At 47.6% G+C, this 12497-nt stretch overlaps 1 protein-coding gene across 1 annotated transcript in view; it reads left to right on the forward strand.

Moving 5' to 3' along the window:
- znf804a (zinc finger protein 804A) overlaps positions 1-12497 on the forward strand; it is a 524329-nt gene that overhangs the window by 395296 nt on the left and 116536 nt on the right. The window lies entirely within an intron of this gene.

Consider the following 12497-nt stretch of genomic DNA (forward strand, 5'->3'; position numbering starts at 1 on the left):
AAACGGTGCCTTACCTCTCCAAAATGGTGTTTTACTTCTACCTGGAATTATATCTTTTACCTCTTCAGAGGGGTACTGTGATAACTTCAAGAATTGGCTCCATCCTTTAACTTAAAAGACACAATAAATTATTACAACTATAACAACTATTTACAGAGTGCTTAAAATGGTCTTTCCATGCTCAGTTCTAGGATCCCACCCCCGGGACAAGTTCCTACACGTCCCCATTAATTCCCAACTCCTTCCCTGATTGAGCTAGTAGATCACATGATCCCCTCCTCAGTCAATGTCCCTCAAAGGGGCTGGCTGCTACAGATACCCTGGCTTTCCAAACAAAGTTTGGTCCTTCTCATACCTGGTCTAATCTGCACAGTCCAAATATCACATTCCTGGCCTATCAAGATCCTGCTTCAGTGGAGACAGCAGGTGATTTAATTGGCGAGCTGCTTCCATAAACCACAAGTAGGCATATCCTGGCTCAACTCTAGTCCCACCCTGCAAATGTAAGGAAGCTATGCTTCAGTTATACAGGGCATCGCTGAGAGCACATCTTGAATATTGTGTGCTTTGGTCTCCTTATCTGAGGAGGGATGTAAATATGTTGGAGGTGGTTCAGAGGAGGTTTACTAGATTAACACCTGGAATGAGTGGGTTATCTTTTCAGGATCGGTTGGGCAGCTGGGTTTGGTTCCACTGGAGTTTAGAAGAGTGGGGAGTGACCTGCTTGAAGTGTATAGGATCCTGAAAGGCATTGACAAGGTGGACATGGAAAGGATGTTTCCCCTTGAGGGTGAGTCCAGAACTAGGGGGGGCACCATTTTAAAATTAATCGTCATCCTTTTAGGACAGAGATGAGAAGAGATTTGTACAGAGTTGTGCAACATTGGAATTTTCTGCCTCAGAAGGTGATGGAGGTGGGGGTCACTGAATATTTTTGAAGGTGGAGGTGGATAGATCCTTGTTAGGGGAAGGAATCAAAGGTTATTGGGAAAGATGGGAATATGGAACTTGAAACACAAACAGATCTACCATGACCTTGATGAATGGCAGAGCAGGCTCAAGGGGTCAGACGGTCTCTGTCCTAATTTCACATGTTTGTAAAGTAGAAAATGTTGTGTTCAGGGGAGGGGGGACTTAGAATTCCTGGCCATTCCCAGGATTTTCGCCACAACAGAGAGACTTTCTGTTGCAGCAAAACCCTGGGTCCTGGACAACATTCAGGTTTGGGCTGGTAGGTGCCAGGTATCACAAGTGCCAGGCAATGACCATCTCCAACAAAAGAGAATCTAACCATCTCCCCTTGGCACTGAATGACATTAGCATCACTGAATTCCCCATTATCAACATCCTGTGGGTTATCATTGACCAGAAACCGAACTGGACTAGCCATATAAACACTGTGGCTACAAGAGCAGGTCTGAGGCTAGGAAACCTGAGGCCAGTAACTCACCTCCTGACTCCCCAAAGCCTGTCTACCATCTAGAAGGCACATTTCAGCAGTGTGATAGCATAATCTTCGGGCTAAATCGCTGGCTTTTAAAGCAGACCGAGACAGGCCAGCAGCACGGTTCAATTCCCGTACCAGCCTCCCCAAACAGGCGCCAGAATGTGGCGACTAGGGGCTTTTCACAGTAACTTCATTTGAAGCCTACTTGTTACAATAAGCGATTTTCATTTCATTTCATTTCATTTCAAGTGAAGCTCAAACATCATTTAAGAATCTCAACATCATCCTGAACAAAGTAACCTGCTTGACAGGCACCCCAGTCACCATCTTAAACACTCACTCCATCTACCATCGATGCACAGTGTATAGCACCTACAAAGTGCACTGTAGTAACTCACCAAAGCTCTTTCAACAGCACCTTCCAAACCTGAGACTTCTACCCCTAGAACGACAAGGGCAAGCAGATCCATGGGAACACCACCATTTTGACTTGGAACTATATCGTTGTTCCTTCACTGTCGCCAAGTCAAAGTCCTAGAACTTCCTCTCTAACAGCACTGTGTGTGTTCCTCCAATGCATGGACTGCAGTGGTTAAAGGCAGTCCACCACCACCTTCTCTAGGGCAATTCGGGATAGGCAATAAATGCAGGTCTAGTCTGTGATGCCCACATCTCATAAAAGAATAAAAAGAAGGTTCTGTGCATGCAGAATATGAAGAGTCACATCATAGCGATGAAGTGTAATTGAATTAACAACCTCAGTTCAATGCATGTTTTCTATATTCCGTTCTTGAAATTATGCTTTCATAAAATATTTCTATGCCATCTTTTTCAGTTTGAAAAGTAGTATGATGACTAATGTCGTTATCTGTCACTTGTGCGATTGATGCGAGTTGCATTACTGAGCAATGAATCAAACTGACATCTGAGTGTCAAGTACATGGAGAATTTATGAAGTTGCAATGTTATGTAATGAAATGTCAGGTGGGAAACAGAGCCCCTTTATAAATCAGGTAGCCCATTAGCCTGATGGAAACTTTAAAAATTTTACTTTTAAATGTGTTTATTGTTAGTATAAATCAGACACTTGAAGCCATATTAAATATTAAACATTCTGGGGATTGTAGATCTGAATAAACCCAAGAATAATTAAATGAGAAATGCAGATGACAGTATAACTCAGGTCTGCGAATTGAACATTGCACTCAATTGACACTCACCTGAGATTACTTTCAACATGAATGCATAATGACAAATTTAGTGAGGTTTTGTACCAGAGGAGGAGTCACTCAATAACTATTCTATATATGTGTCAATTCACTGAATATTGTATGGTGATTTACTGTATACCATCACCTGTCAATGAACCCAATCAACAAACTAGGTATCACCAACTGACCAATGAATAGTATTTATTTATTGTCAGATTCATTCACTCTTAGACAGCACCAGGCTATGCTAAGCATAATCCAATGAAACCTCATTTACTGCTAAACTTAATTGAATCCAACCCCACTGCTTGATGAGAACCAAACTCATTGTCACACGACCAATTTAGGCCCAATTTCACTCTTTGGGATACACTCATCCAACAATAAGTTGTCAGCCAGAAATGGCAACTGGCAACAAATCAAGATCGAAATCAGTTCCAGAGTCAACTAATTCTCTGTTGAATTAGGAGTTTCCAAATGTCTGTCCACTGTCTCAGGATTAAGCACTTGCCAATACGATCAACTGACATTAGAGTGGTTACCTCTTGGCTTGTGTAGAGGCTGAGACTGGTTGATTGTATTCCATGTAACACCACAGTTGTGCTATTTTTAAAAATTCTCTCATGGGATGTGGGCATTGTTGGAAATGCCACAATGTATCCCTGTCCCTAATTGCCCTTGTGAGTTAACCACATTGCTGTGGACCTAGAGTGACATGTAGGTCAGTACAGGTAAGCCTTCTCTTCCCTAAAAGGCAGAACTGAACCAGACGCGTTTTTAAACTATTGACGATAGTTTCGTGGTCACCATTATTAAAACTAGCTTTCAATTTCAGATTTTTAAAAATAAATGAATTTAAATTCTACCAGCTGCTGCGGTGGTGGCATGTGAACCTCTGTCCCCAAAGAATTTGGCTGTCCCTCTAAGGTTACTCATCCGTGGCAGGGGTGTGGAGGCTGCGGTGGGGGTCGAGAGATCGGGGTGCTACGAGCGGAGATTGTTAGTGCAGTAAATGGGACTGAATGCAGCCTCAGCGGGGCGTTCTTCGCTGAGCCCCCGAAATGAAGCAGAGTCCCACTTAATAGTGGAGTGGTACTCTGCACTGCCAGCTCCGGAAACCCCCAGCTAAATGTGCTGGACACGGGGCTCTGTTTCATTTCCATTAAATCGCACCAGTTATTTGTGCACCATATGTCATATGAGGAATGCTTGAGGACTCTGGGTCTGTACTCATTGGAGTTTAGAAGGATGAAGGGGGATCTTATTGAAAGTCACAGGATACTGCGAGGCCTGGATAGAGTGGACGTGGCGAGGATATTTCCACTTGTAGGAAAAAAAAAATAGAACCAGAGGACACCATCTCAGACTAAAGGGGCGAACCTTTAAAACTGAGATGAGGAGGAATTTCTTCAGCCAGAGGGTGGTGAATCTGTGGAACTCTTGCCGCAGAAGGCTGTGGAGGCCAAATCGCTGAGTGTATTTAAGACAGAGATAGATAGGTTCTTGATTAATAAGGGGATCAGGGATTATGGGGAGAAGGCAGGAGAATGAGGATGAGAAAATATCAGCCATGATTGAATGGTGGAGCAGACCCGATGGGCCCAATGGCCTAATTCTGCTCCTTTGTCTTATGGTCTTATATCCTTCAGATGGACGCCTAGTAATTCCTTCACTGGTGGGCAGCACGGTAGCATTGTGGATAGCACAATTGCTTCGCAGCTCCAGGGTCCCAGGTTCGATTCCGGCTTGGGTCACTGTCTGTGCGGAGTCTGCACATCCTCCCCGTGTGTGCGTGGGTTTCCTCCGGGTGCTCCGGTTTCCTCCCACGGTCCAAAGATGTGCAGGTTAGGTGGATTGGCCATGCTAAATTGCCCTTCGTGTCCAAAATTGCCCTTAGTGTTGGGTGGGGTTACTGGGTTATGGGGATAGGGTGGAGGTGTTGACCTTGGGTGGGGTGCTCTTCCCAAGAGCCGGTACAGACTCGATGGGCCGAATGGCCTCCTTCTGCACTGTAAATTCTATAATTTCTGTTGTCAACATTTATTTGTAACTGCTTTGTAATTTGCCTATTCTCTGTTCGTCATTCTAGTGAAGGTATTTACTGATGGCATGCTAAATTAGCACATGAATAAATGCCATTATAAAGTTTTAAGCATCCGCTAATATGCAATTACTACTAGACTGAGAAAAATCACAAGATTGTCATAGAGATACAAAGGCCCATGAATAAACTGAAGAAATTATACAGATTTTGAAAAAGTTTTCATAGGATCCATACAGTGTACAAAGAGGCCATTTGGCCTTGAATCTGCACTGACCCTCTGAAAGAGCATTATACCTAGGCCCACTCCCCTGCCCTACCCCCAGAACCCCAGCTGACCTTTGTACACAAAGGGACAATTTAGTATGGCCAATCCACCTAACCTGCACATTTTGGACTGTGGGAGAAAACCAGAGCACCCAGAGGAAGCCTACGCAGACACGAGGAGAATGTGCAAACTCCACACAGTCACCCAACACTGGAATCGAACCCAGGTCACTGACACTCTGAGGCAGCAGTGCTAACCACTGTGCCACCAAGCTACTCAAATATTAAGCCCAAATATTTTAAATGTCACTTAATTCAGCTTTTTACAATATTTATATCCTTGATTTTCCACAATTTACGAGTATGCAATTAATGAAAAACTTTTCTCTTATTAATTTAGATGGAAGCTTATTTAGTTTTGTAAACCATACTCTCTAGAACAGATTTTACGAGGGTGTGGACGATGGGTAAGGGTGAGTGCTCAACCCCCCAGAAGAAAAGACGGTTGGCAGCCGACACGCTGGAAAGAATTCAGTCCTGCCACTATAACATGCTGGGGTTGGGCTAAACTAGCTGAGAGGACTCCTTTCTCTCAATGGGAGGTATTGCTGGCCTCAACAGCTGCTGGCTAATCTGACTGATTGCGAACTCTTCAAGGAGGAACACAAAGCCGAGCAGTATGGCTTTTGCAGAAATTTTAGGCTTTTAGATGGGGAACGATCTGAGAGCTTGGGAGGGTGGATGAGGAGGACGTGGGCAGCTGAGTTATGGTGGGAAAGAGTCGAGGAAGGAGGCGGGCGAGATATCATAATGGGGAGGGATGTGTCCTCGATGCACATAGAGCTCCCGTTTGAATAAACCTTCCCACCATTTACAATCAAGGCTACAACGATAGTCTGCCAACATCAAGGGGCAGCACGGTAGCACAGTGGTTAGCACAGTTTCTACACCGCCCCAGAGTCCCAGGTTCGATTCCCGGCTTGGGTCACTGTCTGCACGCTCTCCCTGTGCCTGCATGGGTTTCCTTCGGATGCTCCGGTTTCCTCCCAAAGTCCAAAGATGTGCAAGTTCGGTGGGTTGGCTATGCTAAACTGCCCTTAGTATCCAAAAAAGGTTAGCTGGGGTTACGGGGATAGGGTAGAGGTATGGGCTTCGGAATTGGGTGCTCTTTCCAAGGGCCTGTGCAAACTCGATGGGTCGAATGGCCTCCTTCTGCACTGTAAATTCTATGATTCTATGAACTGCATTAAGGCTTGGGAAATGTATTTTCCCAGCCAATATGCAGGCTAACAAGCCAGATTGACCTTTAATTATTCTTTAAATATGGTGAACAGATTGCCAATTTCGGCACCCATCCACCTAGTGTATTAAATGGTCAGCTTAGGGTGGCATGGGAACGGTGGTGGGCAAGTCACCTGACATATTTTATGTACCCCCCCCCCACCCCCCACCGCGCCCCACGCAACCTTCCAAACACATGCCTAGCGGCGAGGGCCAGAAAATCCAGCCCACTATTTCTAAGGTGCTAATTATTGAATTAAGTCCCAAAGTTCTGACATGACAAATTTCAAACTGAAATTTTTTTGAGACATCTAAAAATGGACATATTGGTCGGGATTCTCTGACCCTGCACCAGGTCGGAGAATCCCCAGCAGGAGGCGCGAATCCCGCCGCAACGCCGGCTGTCCTATTCTCCGGCGCCGTTTTTCGGGGGCCGGCGGGATTCCCGCCACGCCAGTCAGGGGCCATTGACAGCGGCCTCCCCGGCGATTCTCCGGGCCCCGATGGGCCGAATGGCCGTAAAGTTTTGCCCACTCCCGCCGGCGTGAATGACTCACCTCACGCACGGCGGGACCTGGCAGGTAAGTGTGCGGGGGTGGTCCTGGGGGGGGGCCCCACGGTGGCCTGGCCCGCGATTGGGACCTACCGATCTGCAGGCGTGCTGGTTCTGTGGGGGGCCTTCTTTCCTCCGCGTCGGGCCCCTGTATTGCCCGGGGACCGGCGCGGAGAAGGGAACCCCCTTGCATGCATGGAAATATGCCGGTCTGTCTGTGCATGCGTGAACTCACGCCGGCTCTTTGGCACCGACTGGAGCAGCGCCAATCACTCCGCCGTAAATCTAGCCCCTGAGAAATTGGTGAATTCTTCACTTTCGGGGGCCGTTGACGCCGGAGTGGTTGGCGCCGGTGTTCCTGCTGGCGTGAGGACATAGCCCCATTTTCAGAGAATCCCGCCCATTATAGCAGTTTGGGAACAACAGAGATGCCACCCAGCATCAATCTTCTCTGGAAACGACAACGGCAAACCCAGCCCTGTCAACCTGCAGAGTCCTTCCTAACCTCTGGGGACTTGTGCTAAAATTGTTAGAGCTCTCTCACAGACTAGTCAAGCAAGAGCCTGACGTATTCATACCATGGAATCATACCTTACAGATAATGTCCCAGACATCACCATCACTTGGTAAGTCCTGTGCCACTGGCAGGAAAGACCCAGCAAGTGGTGTACAGTCAGGAGGGAGTTGCCATGGGAGTCCTGAACATCAGGCTTTGTCTCATGGCACCAGGTCAAACATGAGCAAAGAAACCTCCTTCTGATTACCACATAGAATTCCCGCTTCTGCTGATGAAAACATACTCCTTTGTGTTGAACACCAATTGGGTAGCAAGGATGCACAATGTACCTTGGATGGGGGACATCAATGTCAAACCAAGAGTGACTTGGTATTACCACAACAAACCAGGCTGGCAGTGTCCTAATGGACATAGATGCTAGACTGGGTCTGTGGCATGTGGTGAGGGAACCAAAAAGAAGGCAAGACATACTTGGCCTCATCCTCACTAACCAGCCTGCCACATGCAGATGCATCTGTCCATGATAGTATTGGGAGGAGTGACCACCACATAGTTCTAGTGGAGACAAAGTCCCGACTTCATGGGATAGATTCAAACAGATCTAGCAACCCAAAACTGGGTATCCATGAGGTGCTGTGGGCCATCAGCAGTATAAGATTTGTACTCAACCACAATCTGTGACCTCATGAGCAGGCATATCCCTCACTCTACCATCACCACTAAGCCAGGGGATCAACCCTGGTTCAATGAAGATGAAGAATGCAGGAGATCATGCCAGGAGCAACACCAGGCATAGCTAAAAATGAGGTGTCAACGTGGTGAAGCTACAACACAGGACTACTTTCATGCCATACAGCATTATTAGCAAGTGATAGACGATCCCACAATCAACAAATCAGATCTAAGCTCTGCAGTCCTGTCACATCCAGCTGTGAATGGTGATGGACAATTAAAGAACTCACTGGGGAAGGAGGCACCATAAATATCCCCATCCTCAATGATGGAGGAGCCCAGAGAATCTGTGCAAAAGATAAGGCTGTGGCATTCGCAACAATCTTCAGCCAGAAGTGCGGAGTGGATGACCCATCGTGGCATCTTCCTGTGGTCCCCAGCATCACAAATGTCAGTTTTCAACCAATTCAATTAACTCCACGTGATATCAAGAAACGGCTTAATGCACTGGATACTGCAATGGCTATAGGTCCTGACAATACTCCAGTAATCGTACTGAAGATCTGTGTTCCAGAATTTGCTGTACCCCTAGCCAAGCTATTCCAGTAGTATTACAAAACTGGCATCTATTCCAGTAATGTGGAAAATTGCCCAGGTGTGTCCTGTACACAAGAAACAGGACAAATCCAATCCAGCCAATTTCCACCCTTTCAGTATACTCTCGATCATCAGTAAAGTGATGGAAGGGGTCATCAACAGTGCTACCAAGTGGCACTTACTCATCAATAACTCGCACACTGATGCTCAGTTTGGATCCTGCCAGGGTCATTCAGCTCCTGACCTCATTACAGCCTTGGTTCAAACATGGGTAAAAGAGTGAATGCCTGAGGTGAGAGTGAATGTTTTTGACATCAAGGCTGCATTTCAACGAGTACTGCATAAAGAAGCCACAGCAAAACTGAAGTTAATGAGAATCGGGGAAAACCCTCCACTGGGTTCCACTCCATTCAACATGCTAGGTTTTATTGGTCAGAATATATTGTTAAACTAGGAAGAGTGCAGAAGAGATTTATGAGGATGCTACCAGGAATTGATGGTCTGAGCTATAAGGAGAGGCTGGTTCGGTTGGGACATTTTTCCCCTGGAGCGTAGGAGACTTAGGGGTGATCTTATAGAGGTCTATAAAATAATGAGGGACATAGAATTAAAAAAAAAAAAATTTAGAGTACCCAGTTCATTTTTTCCAATTCAGGGGCAATTTTAGCATGTTCAATCCACCTACCTTGCACATCTTTGGGTTGCGGGGGCGAAACCCACGCAAACACGGGGAGAATGTGCAAACTCCACACGGACAGTGACCCAGAGCCGGGATCGAACCTGTGACCTCGGCGCCGTGAGACTGCAGTGCTACCACTGCGCCACTGTGCTGCCCCTATGAGGGACATAGATAAGGTAGATAGTCAACATCTTTCCCCAAAGGTAGAAGAGTCTAGAACTAGAGGGCATAGGTTTAAGGTGAGAGGGGAGAGATGCAAAAGAGACCAGAGGGGAAATTTCTTCACACAGAAGGTGGTGAGTGTCTGGAATGAGCTGTAAGAGGCAGTGGTAGAGGCGGGTACAACTTTTTCCTTTAAACAACAGTTGGACAGTTACATGGGCAGGGTGGATATAGAGGGATACAGGCCAAAGGCGGACAAGTGGTACTAGCTTAGTGATAGAAACTGGGTAGCATGGACAAGCTGGGCCAAAGGGCCTGTTTCCATGCTGTAAACATCTATGACTCTATGATTGTATGACTCTGCTGGTTAGAGTCATACCTGGCACAAAGGAAGATGGTTGTGATGTTTGGAGGTCAGTTATCTCAGCTTCGGGACACCATGCAGGAGTTCCTCAGGGTAGCATCCTTGGCCCAACCATCTTCAGCTGCTTCATCAATGACCATCATAAGTTCAGAAGTGGGTATGTTCGCTGATGATTGAACAATATTCAGTATCTTTCACGGCACCTCAGATAATGAAGCCGTACATGTCAAATACATCAAGACCTGGACAATATCCAGGCTTTGGCTGACGAGTGGCAAGTAACATTGATGCCACACAAGTGCCAGGCATTGAGCATCTCCAGCAAGAAAGGATCTAACCATTGCCCCTTGACATTCAATAGCATTACCATTGCAGAATACCCCAACATCAGCATCCAGAACCTCATACAATCATAGGATTTACAGTGCAGAAGGAGGCCATTCGGCACATCGAGTCTGCACCGGCCCTTGGAAATATCACCCCACGTAAGCCCACACCGTAACCCAGTAAACCCACCTAACCTTTTTGGGCACTAAGGGCAATTTAGCATGACCAATCCACCTAATCTGCACATGTTTGGACTGTGGGAGGAAACTGGAGCACCCGGAGGAAACCCATGCAGACAATGGGAGAACGTGCAGACTCCGCACAGTGACCCAAGCCGGGAATCAAACCTGGGACCCTGGAGCTGTAAATCAACTGTGATAATCACTGTGCTCCCATGATGCCCTGAACTGGACTAGCCATACAAATACTGTGGCTACCAGAGTAAGTCAAAGGCTAGGAATCCTGCAGCGAATAAGTCACCTTCTGACTCCCCAAAACCTGCCCTCAATCTACAAGGCAGAAGTCAGGAGCGTAATGGAATTTTTTCCACTTGCCTGGAGTGCAGCTCCAACAACACTCAAGAAGCTCGACACCATCCAGGACAAAGCAGTCTGCTTGATTGCTCCCCCTTCCACAAACATTCAATCCCTCCAACACCGACGAACAGTGGCAGTTGTGTGTACCATCTACAAGATGCACTGTACTAACTCACCAAGGTTCCTTAGACAGCATCTTCCAAACCCATGACCACTATCATCTAGGACAGTGTTCTTCAAACTCGGGGGCGCGACCCGGAGCGGGTGGGTCGCGGGCGGGTCGCGGAGCCATCCTTCGCGGCGCTCCCGATCGCGCAAATCCCCGCGCAGCAGCCGGCTTTTAATAACGCCGGCTGCAAGTGGCCTTTAAAATGGCCGCGAACATGTAAAGAAAATTCGGCCGCATTGTGCAGGCGCGCACGATCATCGGCACGCATGCGCAGTGTGGCCGCTATTTTTTTAAACTGTCACAGCTTTTTGATTTACAAGTTTTGGGGGGGGGTTATTCATTTTATGCATTTATTTTATTCATTTTTTTTTTTACAAGTTTGGGGGGGTATATTAATTTTATTCATTTATTTTATTCATTTAATTTTTTTTCATTTATTTTATTCATTTTTTTTTACAAGTTCGGGGGGGTTTTATTTAATAAAATTTTACAGAAAAAAATGCAGAACTTCGGACAGATGGAGACTCCATACTTTCCGACACCGGAAGGCTTCACCTTCATCCAACAGGTTCCATTGGAGGAGCGTGTAGGAGGGCCAAAGGGACCCAAAACCATTTCCTACATTTTTATCAGCAGCAAACAAGGTAAGAGAAAATGGTGGGTCGCTCAGGTCGGCCGGCGTGGGTCGCGAAGGTCAGCCGGGTTGGGTCCCGAAGGTCGGCCGGTTGGTAAAAATGGGTCCCCGGAAAAAGAGTTTGAAGAACACTGATCGAGGAGGACAAGGGCAGCAGACATATGGGAACAATATCACTTGGCAGTTCCCATCCAAGTTACTCGTTATCCTGACTTGGAAATGTGTCATCGTTCCTTCACTGTGGTTGACTCAAAATCCTGAAACTCCCTCCCTAACAGCACAATAGGTGCACATCATGGACTACAACGGTTCAAGATGGCAGCTCACCACTCAAGGGTATCTAAGGATGGGCAATAAATGCAGGTCTAGCCACATCCAAAAAATTATTATTTTGTAAAGCACAATATCAAACATGATCAGCGGGATTCTCCGACCCCCCCCGTATTCTCCGGAACCGGTTTTCGGGCGGGGGCGGAGTTCACGCCATGCCAGTCGGGCCCCGATGGGCCGAGCGGCCGTCCGTTTCTGGCCAGTCCCGCCGGTGTGGATTAGACATTGTCCCACACAGTGGGATCTGGCAGGTAAGTCGACTGGGGTGGTCCTCGGGGGGGGGGGGGGGGGGGGCGCGGGGGATCCGACCCTGGGGAGGGGGCATGGTGGCCTGGCCCGCGATCGGGGCCCACCGATCTGCGAGCGGGCCTGTGCCATGGGGGCACTCCTTCCTTCCGTGCCGGCCCCTGTAGGGCTCCACCATGGCCAGCGCGGAGAAGACATCCCCCTGCACATGCGCCAGAATACGCTGGCAGGTCTGCACATTCACGGAACCACACTGGCGGTTGGGCGCATGCGTGAGATCACGCCGGCCCTTCGCCGCATGCGCTAACGCGTGCATTCTCTTCATGCTGGCTGGCGTGGCACCAACCCCTCCAGCGTGCACCTAGCACCCGGAAGTGTGGAGAATTCTGCACTTTGGGGGGCTGTTGAAGCCGGAGTGGTTTGCGCCGGTTTTCCCGCCGGCGTGGGGACTTAGTCTACAGAAA

This window comes from Scyliorhinus torazame, chromosome 2 (genome assembly GCF_047496885.1).
Source record: "Scyliorhinus torazame isolate Kashiwa2021f chromosome 2, sScyTor2.1, whole genome shotgun sequence".
NCBI lineage: Eukaryota > Metazoa > Chordata > Chondrichthyes > Carcharhiniformes > Scyliorhinidae > Scyliorhinus > Scyliorhinus torazame.